Genomic DNA, 22,081 nt, shown 5'->3' on the forward strand with positions numbered 1-22,081 from the left:
TGTGAATGAGATCCCAAGCTTTTCTTAATTAAAAAAAAAAAGCTGGCCAGTGCGCCTCCCCCCCCCCCCCCACTCAGACTGGGGTCAGGGAATGCAGGGAAGGGGGTCTCAAATAGCTCCACATAGCTGCTGCTTGCCTCTGGGTTACCTACTGGAGGAAACAACTGATAAACTTCAGGAGGCCCAATTTGACTTTGGAGCTTCTACTTGCTGATCCCAGACCTGGGTTTAGAAGAGTGTAATTCTGTTTAGGATTGTAGTGCAAACCATGGGAAGATAACAGCCCTTATTTTGTTCCCTGGAGGGTTCTTTTCTTTTTAAAGTTTGATGATACAGGCAGAAGTCAGTTATGATATTTCCTGAGAAAATAAATAAACCCGGTTTGCCGCACTGAACATAAAAAGTCCTCTTGTTTTACAAGAGGGTGAATGAAGGCAAATAAATCCTGTCCAATCCCTTTGGTAAACAAACCTCAGAACACCTAGGAGCCCTTTTACGGTCTGAGCTCATAGCAACAAGAAGCCTTTTACATTCTCTGAGCTAGGACTGTAATGCGCGCTCTTTGGAGCTGGGTTGCTGTTTGATTCAACTTCTGCAGGTTTGCTGCACTCAGAGAGCAGCACATCTATCTGGGCTAGAGCTGAAAATAAATATGGAGAAACATTTCTATTGAGTTCTGCTGCATAATGCAGAATATGTATTTATTCTCTGGATACAGATGTTCAGCATTCTGATATATAGAGGTGGTTGGGTTTAGCACTAGTTTTGTTGGAGTGACAATATAAGAAAAGGGAGAAATTGTTGCTGATTCCTAATACCATTGGGTTTGGTAAGGAAGAGTATAATATTATTGAATTTGCAGATAGATGCATAACAGTTAAAATGTTTAGGACACAGATTCATGCCTGAAGGATTAGCACTGGCCATTCATAAAAAACTCAGCAACCACTAGGGAAGCCAGCCTCCATGTGCGGCTCTCTCAGAATCACAGCTCATCTCCAGACTACAGTAATCAGTTCCCCTAGAAAAAATTGAAGGCTTTGTACATAAGCAAATAAGAACACAAGAGAAGCCACGTTAGATCAGGCCAATGGCCCATCCAGTCCAACACTCTGTGTCACACAGTGGCCAAAAAAAATTATAAACACACACACTGTGGCTAATAGCACTGATGGACCTGTGCTCCATATTTTTATTTAAACCCCTCTTGAAGGTGGCTATGCTTGTGGCCGCCACCACCTCCTGTGGCAGTGAATTCCACGTGTTAATTACCCTTTGGGTGAAGAAGTACTTCCTTTTATCCGTTTTAACCTGTCTGCTCAGCAATTTCATCAAATGCCCACGAGTTCTTGTATTGTGAGAAAGGGAGAAAAGTACTTCTTTCTCTACTTTCTCCATCCCATGCATTATCCTGTAAACCTCTATATGTCACCCCGCAGTCGACGTTTCTCCAAGCTAAAGAGTCCCAAGCGTTTCAACCTTTCTTCATAGGGAAAGTGTTCCAGCCCTTTAATCATACTAGTTGCCCTTTTCTGGACTTTTTCCAATGCTATAATATCCTTTTTGAGGTGCGGCGACCAGAACTGCACACAGTACTCCAAATGAGACTGCACCATCGATTTATACAGGGGCATTATGATACTGGCTGATTTGTTTTCAATTCCCTTCCTAATAATTCCCAGCATGGCGTTGGCCTTTTTTATTGCAAATGCACACTGTCTTGACATTTTCAGTGAGTTATCTACCACGACCTCTTGGTCAGTCTCTGCCAGTTCACATCCCATCAACTTGTATTTGTAGCTGGGATTTTTGGGCCCAATGTGCATTACTTTGCACTTGGCCACATTGAATCGCATCTGCCACTCACTCAGCCTCAACAGATCCTTTTGGAGTTCCTCACAATCCTCTCTGTTTCTCACCACCCTGAACAATTTAGTGTCATCCGCAAACTTGGCCACTTCACTGCTCACTCCCAACTCTAAATCATTTATGAACAAGTTAAAGAGCATGGGACCCAGTACCGAGCCCTGCGGCACCCCACTGCTTACCGTCCTACTTGTAGGTTGGACTCCATGGCATTGTACCTCAGTGAGGTCCCTGTTCTCCCCAGGCTGCACCCCCAAATTTCCAGTTTACCAGCCTGGAGTGACAACTGTACCCCTTATTAGGGTTTGTAGAATCTTTCGGGCTCAAGTGCCGTGTTCTACTGGAGAAAGTTTTTCTTCCAGATGCTTTGTGAGAAAATGACCCCCCCTGTCACAAACATGGTTGCCAGGGCGCCTGGAGAAGTAAGCTTGCATCCGCCTGGCCAGTGAATGCGAGTGACGCTACCCAGGAACTACATAAGACTCCCGTGTACCTATTAACAAGTATATAAGCGCTTGAGTCAGGCACAGAGTGTCTGCAGCCGCGCTCTAATGTTTCCCCGCCATCGCGTGAAACCCGCCATGGTAAGGAGGAGGCTACGCCGCCACGGAGCTGTCCAGGCGAACGGTGTGAAGCGCTAAGCATGGAAACCACTGTGTTTTGCTAACACCACATGTAGCTATCTTCCTGCCTGGATGGGATTCATTCCTTCGATGTGGAAACCTCACGTACACACCTTGAGTCATTCCTAGCCCACAAGCAACCCACCTAGTCTATGAATGGATTAATGGCTCCACTATTAATCCTGATTGCCCAGTGATTTCCTAAACAACTGTCTTCACCCCGGAGAGTTGAGAAAGAGGAAGGATCTCTCCTGATACCACCAAGCCCTTTTGTCTACACCGGAATACCTAGGTGCATATCTGATTCTCTATTGTCCCTTTCCCAGTTAATCCCATCTCCTCCCAATCACCCAACCATTCCCACATTGATACCAACGGAGCCGCCCCAGGCCCTGTCGCAACCTGGAAGTTTCCAGGATGCCCAGGATGAAGGTGATGTTCATTGGTTGAAGCACACACCCAATCAGGTGTCGCCATTGACCCACCATTGGTCCAGCCGATGTCCAGCCTTCCTGGTCATCTGCAGAACCTCCCATTACCACTCCCAGTCACCTCCCATCCCCTCAGGACTAAGGTGACTCTATATAACCTGTGGACTAGCTACCCACAGGTGTGCCTTCTACTCAGTAAACCCCCCATTCCCGCTGGGTAGTAACACCCCCGATTCCTGATCAGTTTCGGGACCTTTCCCCCATTTCCTCATTCGTCGCCATCGGAGCCTTCCATTGGAGTCTGCGAGAGGTAGTATTGCCCTGTATGTCCATTCCTTTATGTTCCCCTATCGATCTCTCTATTTTTCCTAGACCTGTATGAATGTGTGATTGATTTTGTACCTGGAATGAAAGAACTATTGTTTCAAATAAACCACAATTGATTTTATTAAATTAGAGTCTTTTTATTGAGCATTGACTCTCTGATCGGTTGAGCCTCGTATACACAGATAACAAAGATTCCGTTGTGGGGCTAGCTGTCTCTCAGTCTAATTCCCCAACTTTATTTTGAGAGCAGTTTCCCTAACAGAAATTGGTGGAGAAAGCTTGGGCATTATCCTGTTTGTGTGAACGCACGCGAGTCGACACGCGTGTCTTCATACAGACAGACGTAAGGTTGCACCGTTCAGAAAGTCTTGCTAGCGAGGCTATTGCATGAGTGATTGAGTGAATGAGTTCTGTGTGAAAGGCTCTAGCGAGCATCTCTAAAAATTGTGGGTTGGGCTGCTCCCGTTTCTACCATTCAGCGTTGGACTTCTCAGCCGCCCCGAGGAGGCCAGACACCTCGCAAGAGGACTGAGCCCGATCGAACGCAAGGGGGAAGTCCCGTGAAGCCTGGCCGCCGTCCCGAGGCCTTTCTAAACGCGTCTATCGTGGGAGGGAATGTCAGGATAGGTCAGAGCTGTTAAGATCTGGATAGAGCACCCTTCCCTTCTCCCTTTTCTTTAGAGCTTAGTGCACACACGCACACACACCACATACACGTACACTGACACACACACGCTAAGTCCTTACACAAACCTGGGCCAAGGCTAGTCTAAGGCACCCGACAGTCAAGAAGGCAGGTGGGTCGTAGGACCGCTGCAATCTGACTGCTGGGCAACTTTTTATTTTGTTTGCCCGAGACGCGATCGTTGGGTCGGCTCGTGGATTCCCTTTTCTGGCCGAGACGCAATCATAGGATTGGCTCGCTGCCCAAAACTCTGCCCGGAGACGCGATCGTTGGGTCGGCCCGTGGCTCCCTTTTTCACCCGAGACGCGATCGTTGGGTCGGCTCGTGGATTCCCTTTTCTGGCCGAGACGCAATCATAGGATTGGCTCGCTGCCCAAACTCTGCCCGGAGACGCGATCGTTGGGTCGGCCCGTGGCTCCCTTTTTCACCCGAGACGCGATCGTTGGGTCGGCTCGTGGATTCCCTTTTGGCTGAGACGCGATCGTTGGGTCGGCTCATTGCCTAAAACTCTGCCCGGAGACGCGATCGTTGGGTCGGCCCGTGGCTTCCCCTTTTGGCCGAGACGCGACCGTCGGGTCGGCTCGTGGCTCCCTTTTCTGCCCGAGACGCGATCGTCGGGTCGGCTCGTGGCCCCCTAACCCATAGCTAAAATACCACCAGAGATTGGCAGTAGGCGAGATATAAAGAAAACTACACTGAAATGGAGATTTTCGCCAAAAAGGGGGAACTCCCCAAGTTAGAGAAATGGTTAATAAAGAAAGGGGACAACCCCTGGAACAAGGGAGTCTTTAACCAAGGCTCGGATCCCCTCCAGTCCTTTAGGGATATATTTGAAGAAAATTGCAACAACAAAACAATTAGCACTGGCAAAAGAGATCTTTTTGCCTCGTGGGGCCTGTTTGAAGCCCTGCGGGATAGCTCAGCCTTGAACAAACAACTCAAGGAGCAGCTAGCCCAGAAAGATAAGCAGATAGAAAGGAAGGAACAAGAATTTGAGGAAACTCTTAAGAAACATGCAGAAGCATTAGAACAAGCATTCCAAAATTATGAGGCAGAGAAGGAACGCCTAGCTGGGGAAAATAATAGCTTGGACCTCGACTGGCAGCAGGCAAGTCGAACCATAGAAGAGGTTAAAATAGAGAAAAATACCCTGGCCTTAATACACCAAGATACCCTAACGGCTCTAAAGAAAGCCCAATCGCAAATAAAGGCATTGAGCAAAGAGCTGGAGCAAACCAAAGACCGAAATGACAAATTGCAATATGCGCTAGAATACACCTCTGAGAAAAATAAGAAGGCAAGGGAGGCAGTTAATCACGAAGCGTGTAAAAAGGAAATAGCGGCCTTACAGAAGAAATTGCAACTAAAGAAAACATTCATAGCGGCCGTCTCGGCACCTGGCCTCTATGAGTTTTCATCCGATGAGGAAAGTGAGGATGAGGAGGAAATAGAACCCTGTGAGATTGCCCCCGCCCCAGTATGCCCGGTGGTCACCCGGCAAACTACCACTAGACAGGGGAACGGTAAAGAAACGGTGCAGATAATTAAGGAGGTTAAGGATTGGAAAATTGAAAATATTAAAATGGCACACCAAATTCTTGGCCCATATAATAGAGAAACCTCCATCCGATGGATGATGCAAATGTACCGTGAATACCCAAACATAACCATCAGGGAGCTAAATCAGGTCCTGAGGTTGGCTTTAAACGGCCCTCATGTAGAAAAGGTGAGAGAAAAATTGATAGTCGCTCACACAGGCGCCATAACCACCTTGGAGTGGATAGCTGAACTATTGAGAATTACTTGGAATGAAGAGAATGTTAAATATGTGTATACCCAGACTGTGCAAGGTCCAGATGAAGACCCTATGGTCTATCTAACAAAGAAACAATTCTTAGCCTTAGTTGCCGAAGTAGTATTCCCGGAGGAAGAGGGTCAGGAGCCAGACTACGATGACGCTGATTTTATAACAGATGTCATTAAAGGCCTCAACCCAGAAACGCGGCAGGCACTAGGACCCACACATGCACCTAACCCCAAATGGAGCGCACTTTATGCCAATCTGGAAAATATTAGCAGATATATGGACACGGTTGCGCAAGGGAAAAAGAGTAGTAAGAAAGACCGGGCTAAGGAAGCTGTTAATACAGTTACTTATGCTAACAACGGGCCTCACTCTCAGTATCAGAAGAGGGAAGTTAATCCGGACCCTTATAACCCATCGCAGCCTCCAGTCAATCCTCCAACAGGACAAAATAAGCACGCTCAGGCGCGGAGTAATGGGAAACCGGCCAGGCAGAAGCCCGGAGCGGGGGGGGGGGGGAACCCTAACTATCAACCGAGAGCCCCTCCTCCACCCGTGCAGCCCTCGGCCCCTTTTCCTTCTCCCGCAGTGCAGCCGCCTCCGGCCCCACAGCCTAACATAATGACGGGCCCTTATGGGGAGGCATATCAAGACTTGCAGAATCAGAGTCGAGGGTACAAGCCTTCCTATAACAGAAAGGCTGAGCGAGCTCGTTTTTGGAATTCGCTATCGCCCGGAGAACAGACTCAGCGAAAAGCGCTCTGGAACTTTTTACTCCATGCAGGGTGCGACATGACCAATATGGATCTAGCACCCACTGCACTTTTGATAGAGAGGCAACAACAAGTGATGCAGGGGTGGGGAAATCAGCAGCCGTCTGCCCCCCCACCTCCTCCAACCCAATCTCATTTTGCGGCACCTCAAGGGTATTCACCGCCCGTAGCTGCAGTAGTTCAACATCCACCTCCTCCAATGCACCCCACCGTTCAGTTATACCCGGCTCCGATAGCCGCGGTCCAGCAGCAGACGGTCGTTAACAGTCCGGAATATGAGGAACAGGGTCTGCGCTAGGGGTGCCCGGGGCCCACTAATCTCCCCGAAGGAGTAGTGGCTAAACTTAAGCCAGACACTTGGGGGAGACCAATGGTAAAGGCAGGCATTGGGGCTCCAGGGAACATTAAACCTGCCACTCTATTAGTAGACACAGGGGCATCGATTAGCGTGCTCCATCCAACGCTAGTTACTCAGGGAACCCAGACAGATAGAACTCTGGAACTGGCTGGGTACGCGGGAGGAAGCCACCTCTCACACATCTGGAAAAAGATTCCAATCACTGTAGGGAGACTCAAAGCCACCATGAAAGCCTGTAATAACGCAGGAGAAGACGAAGGAATGATTGGGGCTCCCTTCTTAAAGAAAAACCATTTAACTGTGGATTTAGCCAACGGACTCCTGTGGCACATCCCGGGAGGACCGGACTTTATTAATGCTATACACCGATGTGCTGCTCTAAAAGCGCCTTTCCCTGTATGTTCAGTGACGGGAGATCTATGGACCCAAAAGTTTCCCGGGGTATGGATTACTGACAAGGCGGAGTGTGGGACTGTGAGAAACGCTTGTGTTCTCATAGAGGGCAAAGATCCTCCTCCCCAGCGTCAGTACAAATACCCCGCGGAAGCGGAAGCAGGAATAGGGAAAACAATTGAGGGTCTGTTGAAGTGGGATGTCATCCTCCCAATGCAGTCCATCTGCAATGCCCCCTTATGGCCGGTCCTAAAGGCAGATGGAGTAACTTGGAGGATGACGGTGGACTTCAGAGCCCTTAATGCAGTGACTCCCCCGGTGGCCCCGGTGGTCGCCAAGTACAACGAGATAGTGGCGGCCATTGCAGCGGGATCTAAATTTTACAGCGTGGTGGACTTGGCCAACGCGTTCCACTCGATCCGCCTGCACGAATCCTGTTGGTATAAATTCGCGTTTACCTTCCGCGGCCAACAGTACGTGTTCAAGCGGACACCGCAGGGCTTCCATTCTAGCCCAAGATTTGTCACGCGCATGTTGTGCAGATGTGGGACCGACTGCTACCCGGATCAAAGGATTGCGTGCTCAGTTATGTAGATGACGTGCTGATCCACGCAGAGACAGAGGAGAAGGTCCGGGAGGTCACTGAGGAGGTCCTCAACCTCATCCAAGAAACGGGCTTCAAAGCAAGCAGGGAGAAAGCCCAGCTAGTAAAGACCGAGGTGAAGTACCTCGGCATCACACTAGGAGCAGAAGGGAGAACACCGGATTCACAGAGAGTAGAAGTGATCTCTAAACTCCCCGCCCCCACAGACCCCCATTCACTAAGAGCTTTGTTAGGCACCTTTAACTTTTCCCGGGATTTCATCGAGATGTTCTCCGAGAAAGCCCGACCTCTTTATGAGCTCCTGAAGAAGGATGTGCAGTGGTACTGGGGACCGGAGCAGCAAAAGGCTTTTGCAGAGCTCAAAAATGACCTCGCAAAGGCTCCGGCGCTTGCCCACCCCGATGTTACCCAGCCGTTTTTCATTCAGTTGGCTATCTCGGAGCACAGTCTAGGGGCTACTTTGATCCAGAGACGAGCGGGATCTCAGCGGGTGGTGGCTTATGCCTCCAGGAACCTTTCTTCCGTGGAGGAGAAGTTCTCCCCCTGCGAGAAGGTCTGCCTCGCTCTGGTTTGGAGTTTAACCCATTGGGAGTTTATAATAGGAGGAGCAAGGGTGGTAGTTCAAACCACTCATTCCCCTCTTAAGTATATTCTCTCCGGGAAAGTTAAAGATGGGCAAGTTTCGAACCAAAGGATTGCCCAGTGGACGCTGGCGTTAACTAATAGAGGGGTAGATTTCCAGAAGGAGCAAAAGGAACCGCCCTCGCCCTATGGTCTCGTAGTTGTAGGGGAAGAGCACGAGTGTCCGCTGCCAGTGGTACAACATATACCCTGGCCAGTTAATGGAGGAATAACCCTAGCAGAAGCCCGACAACAAGAGCTTGTTTGTTGGTTTTGCGATGGATCTTCTTTCCATGTAAATGGCTCAGCTCGAACCGGCTACGGCGCCATTAGAGTGCAGGATTCCCTAGTCCTTAAAGGAACCGTCCGCCCTCATTCTAGCCAAGCCGCAGAAGTGGAAGCAGTGCTAGCAATTCTCCAGTTCGAGCCTTTGGATGTTCCCTTAGCCATTTTTACAGATTCTCATTGGACGGTGCAGGCGATCACGGCCTGGCTGCCCATTTGGAAGAAACAGAATTGGCTGAATAGCGAGGGGAAAACGGTCGCGCACTCTCAGAAATGGCTGCAAATAGCGGAGAGAATAGAGGCGCGAACTGACTCCACCTACGTGACTCACGTTAAGGGACATCAGAGACAATATACAGAGGAAGGGATGTGGAACAATAGAGTAGACGCTATTGCCAAAGAAGCTGCATTCGCAGACAGCAATCCTTTCCGCTCACCCCCCACCTTTCCTTTACACCCGGTCACCACCCGGAACCAGAGCAAAGGGAGGGAAATCCTGATGGATTTGGGCGAGCTCCAGAAAGACGACCCAGAGATCCTGGAGCTTGCCAAAGCCCAGAAGGATGAAACGGGGAAATACACCATCATTCAGAAAGAGGGCATTTACTGGGCAGTAGATAGCCAGGGGGAGCAACACTGGATTGTGCCCCTGCAAGTCAGAGGGGATTTAATCAAGTTTGTGCACGAGCAGGGACACCGCGGTGCAAATCTAACTTTGGAACGGGTAAAGGAGACGGGCTGGTGGCCGGGCATGCGCCAGGAAGTAGCACAGTGGGTTAATAATTGCCTTGCGTGCGCTATGGTTAATGCCGACACATCAGGACCCAAAGCTCCCATCCAGCACCAAAGAATAGAGGGACCCTGGGCTCGTATACAAATCGATTTTATCGGCCCCCTTCCCCGCACAGCAAGAGGAAATCGATACTGCCTCACGGTGATCGATCCTTTCAGCAAATGGGTGGAGGCTTTCCCTTGTAAATATAATACTGCCGCTACAACTGCTAAAATTTTATTCAACCACCTATGGACGAGATGGGGAATCCCGAGGGTCATGGACTCGGATTTGGGGTCACACTTCATCGGGGAGGTCACAAAGGAATTGTGCAAAGCCTTGGGGGTGGAACAGCGGTTTCACATTGCCGGGCACCCCCAGGCATCAGGGGCAATTGAGAGGACTAACCGGACAATCAAGGAAGCCCTACGGAAAGTAGTAAAATCCACAGGCAGGGATTGGGACGAGAAGCTACCCATTATCCTGATGGCGCTGAGGGGAACTACTGCCGTCCATGGTCACACACCGCATATGGTCATGACAGGAAGGAAAATGGTGTTGCCGGAAGCCTTCTGGCTCAAAACACAACTTCCATCTGACTGGATGCCGGTGGTTGTGAATGACGCGTGGGTGCAATCGCTAGTCACGGAGGTCCACAATATCCACCTGGAGGTAGCTAAACAACTAGGAAAAACACAGCAGGCAATGGACCAGAGATTAGGCTGGGTTAAAAATCCTCGAGTGTGGGATCCAGGCCAGCTGGTGCTATATAGGAGATTCTCGCAAAACGAGCACTCCTTGGAAGCCAAATGGTTAGGTCCAGTCCCGATAACACTGAGGATCAGCCCGGCAGTCTACCAAGTAGAAATTCAGAAAAAGAACGGAGAAACCTGGCAAAAGTACTTCCATTGTTCCCAACTCAAGGAATGGAAGGGGACTGCGCCAGCTAACCCTAATCAGATTCAGCAACCTGAAGGGGCGCCGCCGCAGAGAAGAGCCGAAATTCGACAAATCTCTGTCATGCCCTGCCCTGAACCGGTGGATTTCCCCTTAAGTGACACCTTCCTCACCCTTGGTGTAACTTGAACAAGCTCAAGTATAGAGATTCCTGAGACAGACCTGTCCACAGTAATCTAGGGGGGGAGTGCAGGAGAAAAGAACTCAGAACACAAACATGTAATTTTAGAACTGCAGCAAGTTTTTTTTTCTCTTCTCTCCTGAGAAATTGCTCCTTCCCTTTCCCCTCTTCCCCCAACCTTGTCTTAGTACTTTGACTCCTTCAAGCTTATAGAAATAGCAAGAAGGGTCTACAGCGCAATCTTATCTTTTATTTTCAGGTACACAATATGGATTACCAGAATGTGAAGGTGAGATTTGTGAGAACAATGATGCATGCAATGTATTTAGTGTTGATGTTAATGCTGGAGAAATGTACAACTGATAGAGCAGTATTGCCCACTATAGTCCCATTCTCTCATTGGAGATGTAAAACAAGCCTATACCCCAAGGAAATCATGCTGTGCAAAGTCATAAAGTCTAATTATGGGGAAAATGACAGCAGACTCCCCAGAAGCAGCTACGACTTTCGCAGCTGTGATGAAGAGTGGGTCAGACCACCTAATATGATTTTGTTATGTGCTGGGACCAGAATGTTAACGCAGGAACTGTACTGTTTTTCCCATGAGGATACCATGAGACCTCTAGTGCCAATGCATTGTGTTTATGTCCCAAAGGGCCCACGGAAATTAACAACAACTCCCACAATAACTCCTAGCGCTACTCCAGCCTCTAAAGGGTTTACTGAGGACATGGGGCCATACTGTGAAATTGCAATTGTGTCGACCGCAGTATGGAGCGCAAAGGATCCTTTCAAATTTATATTATCAATTGGCTCTAGGATAGAAAAGCCGCTTGCGTTCTCAATACAGACACCTAGTGGAGAGACGCACCATCACCAGCTAACCGCATGGTCAAATAAAAATTGGATCATTACTGATTCGGAGTTAGGGACACAGGGACCTCCTGACTGGTTTATAGTAATAGACCCTCTATGCCAGCGGGAGTCCGCAATGGGAATGAAATTCACCAAATTGGGCACCTTCAACACAGAGCTTCCATCGGAGGAAGGAAACTACACCCTCACAATAGGGAATTTTACCCAGCTCCAATTCAACCCTCTCATTCCAGACGCTGAAAGCACATTAAGTGCCAACTCTCACATAATTGGCTCCCATGTGATTAAGCGGGATATAAGGGAACAAGTCTTAATTCGCCCACAGATGGTATTAAAGGAGATCAGGGTCAGCCTGACGGGATTAAATACCATCGAAAAGTTGCCACAATGCGCTCCCTACTTGGAACCCAGTAAAAAGGGTTGGGAGGCTTGGCTGCAGTTATGGGTGGGGAACACGCCTCGCAGATTGAAACGATCTGTAGGAGACTGGGTTGCACCAGTTGCTGGAGGAGTAGCGGTTTTAGATTCTATAAATATAGAAACCCTCGCAAATAAATTTGCCTACGCTACCTCTTATATTGCCCAGCTGGGAAAACCCATTAATGACTCTTTCCACACCATCTCTGAAGTCCAGCATTCCATTAGCTCCATTTTAGTAAATTGGGAAAACCAAATTGAAAGAGATTTTGCCTTACTGTTGAGAGGTACTCAATCCCTACAGTTAAATATTTCTTTAGCGCTAGCATGCACCCAGGCTCAAGCTATGAATTTAGCAGTAACCATGGGCATGATCAGGCAAGCCACGGAGGGAAATATCCCCCTGGAAATCAAGCAGTTAATTAGACCAGAAATTCCCACCCCGCAACTGGAATTGGAAGCCTGGTGGACTCTGGTGAATACCTCTTTCTCAGTGGACAGGCAGGAATTGAGACTTCTCATCCTGATGCCCACTGCACAAAGGTTCTTTTATGTACACCCCGTTGTGCCACTAGGGCTGCAAGTGGGACCAACCGAAGTCTTGTATTCTTCGGACTCAGATAAATGGGCCAGGAATGACAACGGAAGTTGGGAAGCTGTGGATCTAAAGGCATGTGTACACAAAGACAACCTGGGATTTATTTGTGATGAGCAGACTCTACAAACTCACCACCCCTGCGTGAACCCCTTAAGGGACTCCCCTCAGGAATGCAAATATGCACTTAGGCAAGAGAATGCCTCCGCTTTTGTGTACTTGGGAAGAGGGTGTGCTTGCGTGAGGACCTATTGTGAGTACCTCATCATAAATACTTTCCACATCCAACCCATGTTGCCAGATGTCAACAGATGTTTCTGCAACCTATCTTCCATTGTGGGATGCGATATAGAATTCACAGTCCCCATATGGACTAGGGAGGAAATCCTGCTGGCCCCTAGTCTGTTCAAATTCATTCAACCAGTTTTTCTGGGCATGGGGCTGCGGGCGATTAGATCCCTGCTGTCTCATCCCCTTCTAAAACAGACCTTGCAAGAAATCAAGAGGAGCGGAGACACTGCGTCCATGGTGGTTAAACATGATGGACAGGAAATCTCCGGGCTTTTAACACAAATCAAGGACACGGGAAAGCATTCGTTCCTTGACGCGCTCCTTGGCTGGAGCCCTACTGGGTCAGCGATACTTAACGTAGCCTTGCACCCCATTGTGGTCATTTTGGTCTTCCAGATTATACTCTGTATTGTAATAATTGTCTTGGGGTGCTGGCTGAGAAAGCAGCTAAAGAAGGTGGACGAGCTCCAAACCATGTGGAGATATCGTCCCCTCGTCATTGAAAAGCCCTAAAGAACCGCCTTGAATCCTCTCCCCACTCGTGCGAGGGGGGGGAGGGGGGGAAGGCTCCCCGTTCCCTATTCCTTTTTCAAGATCTTTCTTTTACTTGTAAGAGGGGGCTGTGAAGCCCAAGGGAAAGGGAGAGGGGAGAAAGGCGACGAAACCGAACCGTGGACTGTGCCAGCGATCACTCCAAAACTTTTCTGTTTCAAAGAAGAAACGGAAGTGTGCATTGGAGGACCTCCATAAGCTCTCCTGCGAGATCTTCCAGGCAGCCCCGGATTTGGGCCGCTGAGCTGGATTGCACCGGGTGCTTCAGTTCAACAGGCCCACTGGGACCCCCGGTTCTGCAGCCCCACATGTTGGATAACAGCGGGGACCGGTCGGGTCACAGGCTAAAGCCGCCCGATCAACCCCTCTGGTGCCTCAATCCCACCAAGTAACTAAAAGGTCACTAGGAGTCAAATGAAGGCTCGGCCCAATATATATATATATATTTTAAATCCATACATCCTGTGTATAGACTTGGAATACCTCCCTCCTCATTAACCCCCGAATAAGGCTTTTAATGGTTGAAAACTTCACTGCCCCGTCGCTCCCAGGCCGCCTTGGATTTGAGGCATTTGCATGAATCTCTCTTGCACATGCCCCAACTTTTGGGATGGGAAAAGGAGGACGATGGGAAATGTAGTCCCCACAGCCAGCCTTTACATTATGCATGTCAGTGTCTCTCAGCCCCGCTCTGTTCCTATGGGAAGTTCTATCTTTTACCAAGTAAAGGGTGGGCTCGTTGGCCCAGGGGAATGGGGTGAGAGGAAGCCCAAATTGGGCAGAACAAACTCAGGGCATTCTTGCAAGTGTTGGATCGCTTCTTGATGGTCTAGATAACAGTCCCACCAAGTGATCCATCACTACAAGGCCCGAAGTGACTCTGGGACAGAACCTGTTCTGACCCAGAGAGACTCCCAGCAGTCCAGTGTTTGAGCTCTGTGACTCTTCCGGCGCTCCGTGATCCTGAAGTAACACAGGGAACGGAGAGGGGAAGAAGTTGCAGACGCTCAAAGCATCAGGAACCTGGTGCAGCCACTGTTCTGACCCATTGGGACGCCTGAGCGTGCAGCCCTTACCCACATAACTGTGGAAGGAACTCAGGCTGTGCATGGGCACCCGAACCGAGGAGCTTAGGAAAAGCCACCTCCCGCGGGCACCCTAGGTCCGCCAGCTACCTTTCAGATTAAAGAGGCAACGCGGGTGAAGAGCGACCTTGGGACTAGTACACCTGAACTATGGCCCTTCCACAAGCCACTATCCCCACAGGGGCGGACCGAACCTAGGTCCATATATTTGAAAAATGTTTTACAAATATCCTATTCCCAACATGCCTTGGACTTAGTTCATCTGCATAAACACACCATGCGCATGCACTAACCCAAAGCACAAGATTGGGGACATCTGGGACTTAGAGTTCCAACACCCTATGTGGGTAATGAACTGGTGTTATTAAGATTTGTCTATCTTTTACCAGAGAAGGTTGGGCCGCCGAAGCAGCCCGAGGGTTAAAAGAGGGCAGGCACTGACACTTGCCCTCCGGAGCGCGGAGCTCCAGCTAAAAGTTCCGCCCACCTAGGGTCTCAGGGGGCCAGAACAGACTCTGCACCAGGTGCCATACTTGCAGGGGCACCCTGAGTTTGTAAAGGCGCACACGAGACCAGGCAGAATGCTTGAACCCGGCCCCCACCGGGAGAGCCAAACGCGCCGAAGCACCTTTAAGTCACAGTGACTCTGGCTTTCCCCACGAGAAAGGAGTGCCCAATAATAGGAAAACCGCTGGAGTATGACCGCAAACCTTTTGGGGCGATTCTGAATAAGGGGGTGCCCCACAAGGGCCCAAGAAACCCATTTCAAGGCAAAAGAGTATTTGCATATGTGCCTCCCACTTGGTCTGCTTAATGAACTGTATGGCCTCATTGCCTGGCGCCTCTGTCAACCGCCCTGTCTGCCTGTAGAAGGCAGTGCTCAGCAGAAGACATGACGTGTCAGTCTACCCGTTGCCATCTCCCGGGCGGGAGGGGTGAGAGAAAATGGGATTTCGACCAACCAGCCATGTTTATCTATGTTTATAAGATGTTATGAATCTATTTTTGACCAAAAGAAGGGTGCCCACCCTTTTCGGGTGGGCTGGTTTCAAAAATTAGAGGGGTTGAGAATTACAAGACCGAACCAGAGAGTATGGTGGCAGAAGAGCCAGAGAAGCAAGTTAGCCCTTTTTGACAAGGGCTTCATCAAGCTTTCTCAAGAAGCATCTCCATCGTGGGGATGCCGGGCTCTTTCTGCGTTTCACCAAGAAACATCTCCCTGGCGGAAGGCCTCTCCTGGTAGTGTAGGTTCGGAGAAGCCTACCCAACGGAGTAACTGGCCGCACTCAAAACCCTCCTCCCCATGGTTTCCACCGAATAGTCAGGTTAGTGTGAGGAATGGGAAAATTTCCCACGCTGCTTTGCAAGGGGTCATTTGCATCTCCCACATCCACCGATAGACTACTGGCACCACGTTAGGGGCACGACCCCACAGGAAGTGGGAGCCGCCAGGCAACGCAGAACCCGTCCCTGCCAGTCCAAACCTTGATTGACAGACAGGGACCCTTAGGCTAAGTGTCAATAGGAACCAAGGTTTTTCCTTATGTGTCTGTTTTTGCTTGTGTTCTATCTTTTACCAAATAAAGGGGGAGTCCCCCCCTCCCAGTCAGGGAGGGACTCCAAGAGGCCCTAAAAGAGAACCACGCTTAAAGCTGGTTCTCCGGAGCCCACACGGGCTCCCGATTAAAATATGGGAAGCGATCCCTGAGTCAACTTCCCCGAACCTACTACACCAGGAGAGGCCTTTCTGTAGCCACACTCCCCGGTTCGGGGTGTTGACCCATGGGTCCGCACGTCCATCGTATGCTTTTCCCCCTCTGCCAAACCTAGAGGGCATGGGAACGGACTCACTTTAAGATTGAAGAGAGCGGTCCGGGGACAAACTGAAAAGGGCTGCAAAATCCTAGGGAACTCTGACTGTGTATAAGTGTTTTGCCTGAAGAGTTTATTATTGTACTAGAACTGTATACACCTGGACAAAAACCTGCAAAAATCTCTCCCAGAATCCTTTATCCATGACATTTACATAAATGTACAGGAAACTCCTTTTGACAGGGTCTCCTCAGACCATGTGAACGGGCCCCCGACTGGGTCCGAGCGGGATCGGAGGCCTCCGTGTTGGGCATGCTCCATGTACGACTTGGCTTCACTATGGGCAGCCTGGATACAAGGGGGGGTGGGATATCCGCCGTAGACTCCTCGGCGCCGCCAGCCTCCTCCCCTCCAGAAGGAGACTACAGACAAGCCAAATGAGAAGGGAAGCCTCCCCTTTCCCCAGCGTGGAAGTTATCGAGGGGGGGAGAAGAAGAAGCCCGAAGACCAAAGGTCAGACAGATGAATTATGTACTAGCATAGTGATAAGATTTGTGTTTTTCTTTTTTGTTTTATATATATATATATGTATGAAATGTAACCTGGTGATTTTAAAATGATTTGCCTTGTGAATCCGTGGGTAATATGAAATGCTTATTGCCTGTCTGATCAATTATTGCAGCCTAGCCGGTCTAGACTGCACACATGATGTCTGCTTTTAAGTAACCTTTGATTCAAATACTTTGTATTATGAAATTTTACCATGTGTTTTTATGGATTTTAATAATGCTATATGAAATACCGAATATGTACAATGTATCCCAGAAGGCCTCCCTGTAAGCATGAACGCCAAGGAAGGATCTGATGGCCCATTGGCATTTTTAAATTGTGTTTTTGAGTAGTTTTAAGATAGTGGCTCCAACCTTTTTTTCAGGTAGCCGGTATTCCCTAGTAGACACCCCACGCTTCAGGGGCTTACCGCCCTCTTACCGAAGCCCCGTTTTTTTTGTTATCAGTTGTACATACGAGACTTTGCCACTAGACGGTGACGTCAGTCTCGAGGGGGGGAACTGTGAGAAAATGACCCCCCCTGTCACAAACATGGTTGCCAGGGCGCCTGGAGAAGTAAGCTTGCATCCGCCTGGCCAGTGAATGCGAGTGACGCTACCCAGGAACTACATAAGACTCCCGTGTACCTATTAACAAGTATATAAGCGCTTGAGTCAGGCACAGAGTGTCTGCAGCCGCGCTCTAATGTTTCCCCGCCATCGCGTGAAACCCGCCATGGTAAGGAGGAGGCTACGCCGCCACGGAGCTGTCCAGGCGAACGGTGTGAAGCGCTAAGCATGGAAACCACTGTGTTTTGCTAACACCACATGTAGCTATCTTCCTGCCTGGATGGGATTCATTCCTTCGATGTGGAAACCTCACGTACACACCTTGAGTCATTCCTAGCCCACAAGCAACCCACCTAGTCTATGAATGGATTAATGGCTCCACTATTAATCCTGATTGCCCAGTGATTTCCTAAACAACTGTCTTCACCCCGGAGAGTTGAGAAAGAGGAAGGATCTCTCCTGATACCACCAAGCCCTTTTGTCTACACCGGAATACCTAGGTGCATATCTGATTCTCTATTGTCCCTTTCCCAGTTAATCCCATCTCCTCCCAATCACCCAACCATTCCCACATTGATACCAACGGAGCTGCCCCAGGCCCTGTCGCAACCTGGAAGTTTCCAGGATGCCCAGGATGAAGGTGATGTTCATTGGTTGAAGCACACACCCAATCAGGTGTCGCCATTGACCCACCATTGGTCCAGCCGATGTCCAGCCTTCCTGGTCATCTGCAGAACCTCCCATTACCACTCCCAGTCACCTCCCATCCCCTCAGGACTAAGGTGACTCTATATAACCTGTGGACTAGCTACCCACAGGTGTGCCTTCTACTCAGTAAACCCCCCATTCCCGCTGGGTAGTAACACCCCCGATTCCTGATCAGTTTCGGGACCTTTCCCCCATTTCCTCATTCGTCGCCATCGGAGCCTTCCATTGGAGTCTGCGAGAGGTAGTATTGCCCTGTATGTCCATTCCTTTATGTTCCCCTATCGATCTCTCTATTTTTCCTAGACCTGTATGAATATGTGATTGATTTTGTACCTGGAATGAAAGAACTATTGTTTCAAATAAACCACAATTGATTTTATTAAATTAGAGTCTTTTTATTGAGCATTGACTCTCTGATCGGTTGAGCCTCGTATACACAGATAACAAAGATTCCGTTGTGGGGCTAGCTGTCTCTCAGTCTAATTCCCCAACTTTATTTTGAGAGCAGTTTCCCTAACAGCTTTGTTCTCAGCTGCGGAGAACATCCTCAGTGGCGTTGCAGCCAGAGCAGGCGCTCTGACCTTCTTGGCTGCTGTGCATTGAGCCAAGAAGGTCAGAGCGCCTGCTCCGGCTGCAACGCCACTGAGGATGTTCTCCGCAGCTGAGAACACAATGTCTGGAAGAAAAACTTTCTCCAGTAGAACACGGCACTTGAGCCCGAAAGATTCTACAAACCCTAATGATGATGCCAGCCATGAAAACCTAAAATCTTTGATAACTGTACCCCTGTCTACCGCTGGTGGCTAAGGGAACCCTGCGACCCCAGCACTAACCCAGCAAAGTTAAGGACCAGGTTGACAAAGCCCAGCTGATACCAAAGAGTCACCTAGTATGGGAGAAGCCAAGCAGAAACAGTGTTGGAACCAAAAGAATAATCATCAGTGGTCTCAGCTACAACCAGTCAGACAAAATGCCAGGTGTGTGACTGACAGGCAAGTCCAGGAGTCCAGTCTGTAATGATACCATGACCCCAACTCCATTTCTGCAATTACTAGTGATCCTTGATAGGGATGCAAATCTCCACCAACTTCAAAGGAAGCATCCAGTTGATTCATTGGGGCAGTTAAGTATCACCATGTGAATGTGCCTTTATCTAAATGTGCTCCTCTTCTGTGTCTAAATTCCTGATTCCATGCTCAGATCTCTCTTGCTGAAGAGAACTCATATGGAAAACATGGTGTACAACTTGCTGAAGACACACCTGATTTCCTAATGCTAATTGAAGAAGATGGAGCTGATATTTGTGAAATTTGGCAACAGCCTCTTGAATTTCACCATCATTTTTCAAGTCTGCTTTTGGGAAACAGTTTATAATTATAATGGATTCTGAGTCAGTGGCTACAACAGTCTAAATACAGATTTCATCTCCTCTTCCCATTAAAACCAATCAGTTAAATAATCTTTAAACATAATTACATTATGTTTTATTATTCTAAATGAAGTACTCATAAAAAGGACAAAACCAGTACTGGCTGCCAACATTTCCACATCTTAGCTTTTAACCAGCCAGCTGCATATAAAAAACCCCATACTCTCATATTATTAACCTTTTGATATCAACCCAAAGCACATGTTCAGCATTACACTGATTTCCGTCTATAATCCCCTAACTTCATGCCACTAATAGAAATCCACTGGAAAAATAGAGTTAAGGGTAAGTAATTTTCTCTACTAGATTACAATTCAGAGTCCTGGTATCTTTCCAGTTAATGAAAAGGGCCCCAGTCTCAAACCTTAGGAAAGCACAGGTAGCAAGAGTAGGGACGGAGGAAAGATGGCTGCTAGTTGGAATATATTAGCTGAATGTTTGTTTCTTTCCTGCTGCAGGCATTTATAAGCATGGCAGGGGTGCTTTTAGCCATGTGTTGTGTATTGGTTGTTTTGACTGCTGGTTTGTTATGTCTATTAATTGACCTTGAATCATAGTTCATTGCCCTTCAGGATCCTGATGCCTACATTCCAATTGGCTGTTCTTTTAGAACCAGCCAGTCAGGACGCAAAGCATTTCTCTCAGGAAATGCAAATGAAGGATCCTAGAGAGACCAATAGAGTGGATTGCTGCCCACATAAGGGGGCATGTTTAATTCAGGCCAAATGTATGTAAGGAGTGGTGTTGCCTGTTTGTGTTCAGTTCTTCTCTTGTTCATAAATGTCCTTGCTTACCTCAAGCTTGCTGAACTCACTATATAATACAATGAAAGACAGGACCCTCATACCAGGAAGGATCACAACCACCCAAGGCCCTGTCCCCCCCTTCCCCCAACGGTTCTCTCTTCCAGCTCCAAATTCTCCAAGTATTTTCCAACACAGACCTGGCAACCCTAGGCCCCATCCTGGAATTCCACCCCACCCCCAGGGCCATAGAATCACCAACACTAGCCTGGACATTGATCACAGCCCTGGACCTTGGCTAGATGTATTAACCTAGTGGACAACAACCCAGGCTGCCTTGTCTACTGTTTGCCATTTGTTTTTATTTGTTTATACTCTGTTTTATGCAATATATATTAGGAAGAACTAATTACAGCTTCCTGACCATTAGAGCGGTTCCTCAGTGGCACAGGCTTCCTCGGGAGGTGCTGGGCTCTCAGTAGTAGGTAAGGATACCCTATCATCATCAAGCCGCATTCCAAAGTGACAGCTGCCCCGCCCACACATGTGCATGCACACACAAAAACGAACACGGTATGTTTCCTCATGGGGGAGTGATGCAACAGTCCCCGAGGGGGCGGCTAGGGATCTGCCCCCCCCAAGGAGTGCCGGCTGTTTCCTAAGGGGGAAAGGAGGGTCAGCCACTGGTGTAGCAGGCTTCATATTGTTTGGGGGGAAAGCGTGTTTTGCAACACAGACGTTATTTAGAGAATTGTGGCGGTGAATTCCACATGTTAATCACCCTTTGGATGAAGAAGTACTTCCTTTGATTTGTTTTAACCTGTCTGATCAGCAATTACATTGTATGCCCACGAGTTCTTGTATTGTGAGAAAAGGAGGAAAGTACCACTTTCTCTTTTTTTATTTTTTTATTTTATTTATTTATTTGGGATTTATATCCCGCCCTTCCCACGGATGGCTCAGGGCGGCTTCCAACAATTAATCAAACTTAAAAGTAAACAATTTCAAATGTAAAACAATTAAATAATTTAAGCAGTTAAAACATTAAACAGAGTAATTCAGTTTCCTGTGAACAGATGGCTGGCCAGTTTCCTCCGGTTGTTATCCTAGCTAAATGTAGGCTAGGTATAGGCTAGCCGGAAGAGGGTCGTCTTACAGGCCCTGCGGAACTGCGCTAAGTCCCGCAGGGCCCTCACCTCTTCCGGCAGCTGATTCCACCATACGGGGGCCATAACGGAGAAAGCCCTTTCCCTGGTGTCTTTCAGGCGGGCTTCTTTTGGCCCGGGGATAGTGAGGAGATTTTGTGTTCCTGACCTCAGTGCTCTCTGGGGAACATGTGGGGAGAGACGGTCCTTCAGGTAGGCAGGTCCCAGGCCATATAGGGCTTTAAAGGTAATAACCAGCACCTTGTACCGGACTCGGTATATCACTGGAAGCCAGTGCAGAGTCCGAAGACCCGGCTGAATGTGTTCCCACGCTTTCTCCATCCCATGCATTATCTTGTAAACTTCTATCGTGTCACCCCGCAGTCGACGTTTCTCTGAGCTAAAGAGCCCCAAGCGTTTTAACCTTTAACCATTCTAGTTGCCCTTTTCTACGCTTTTTTCCAGTGCTATAATACGCTTTTTGAGGTGCGGTGACCAGAACTGTACACAATATTCCAAATGAGTCCGCACCATTGATTTATACGGGGTGTGGGGGGGTCATTATGATACCGGCTGCTTTGTTTTCAATCCGCTTCCTAATGATTCCCAGCGTGGCGTTGGCCTTTTTTATTGCAATCGCACACTGTCTTGACTTTTTTTCAGTGAGTTATCTACCACGATCCTAAGATC

The sequence above is a fragment of the Heteronotia binoei genome, chromosome 1, assembly GCF_032191835.1.
Source record: "Heteronotia binoei isolate CCM8104 ecotype False Entrance Well chromosome 1, APGP_CSIRO_Hbin_v1, whole genome shotgun sequence".
Taxonomy (NCBI): Eukaryota; Metazoa; Chordata; class Lepidosauria; order Squamata; family Gekkonidae; genus Heteronotia; species Heteronotia binoei.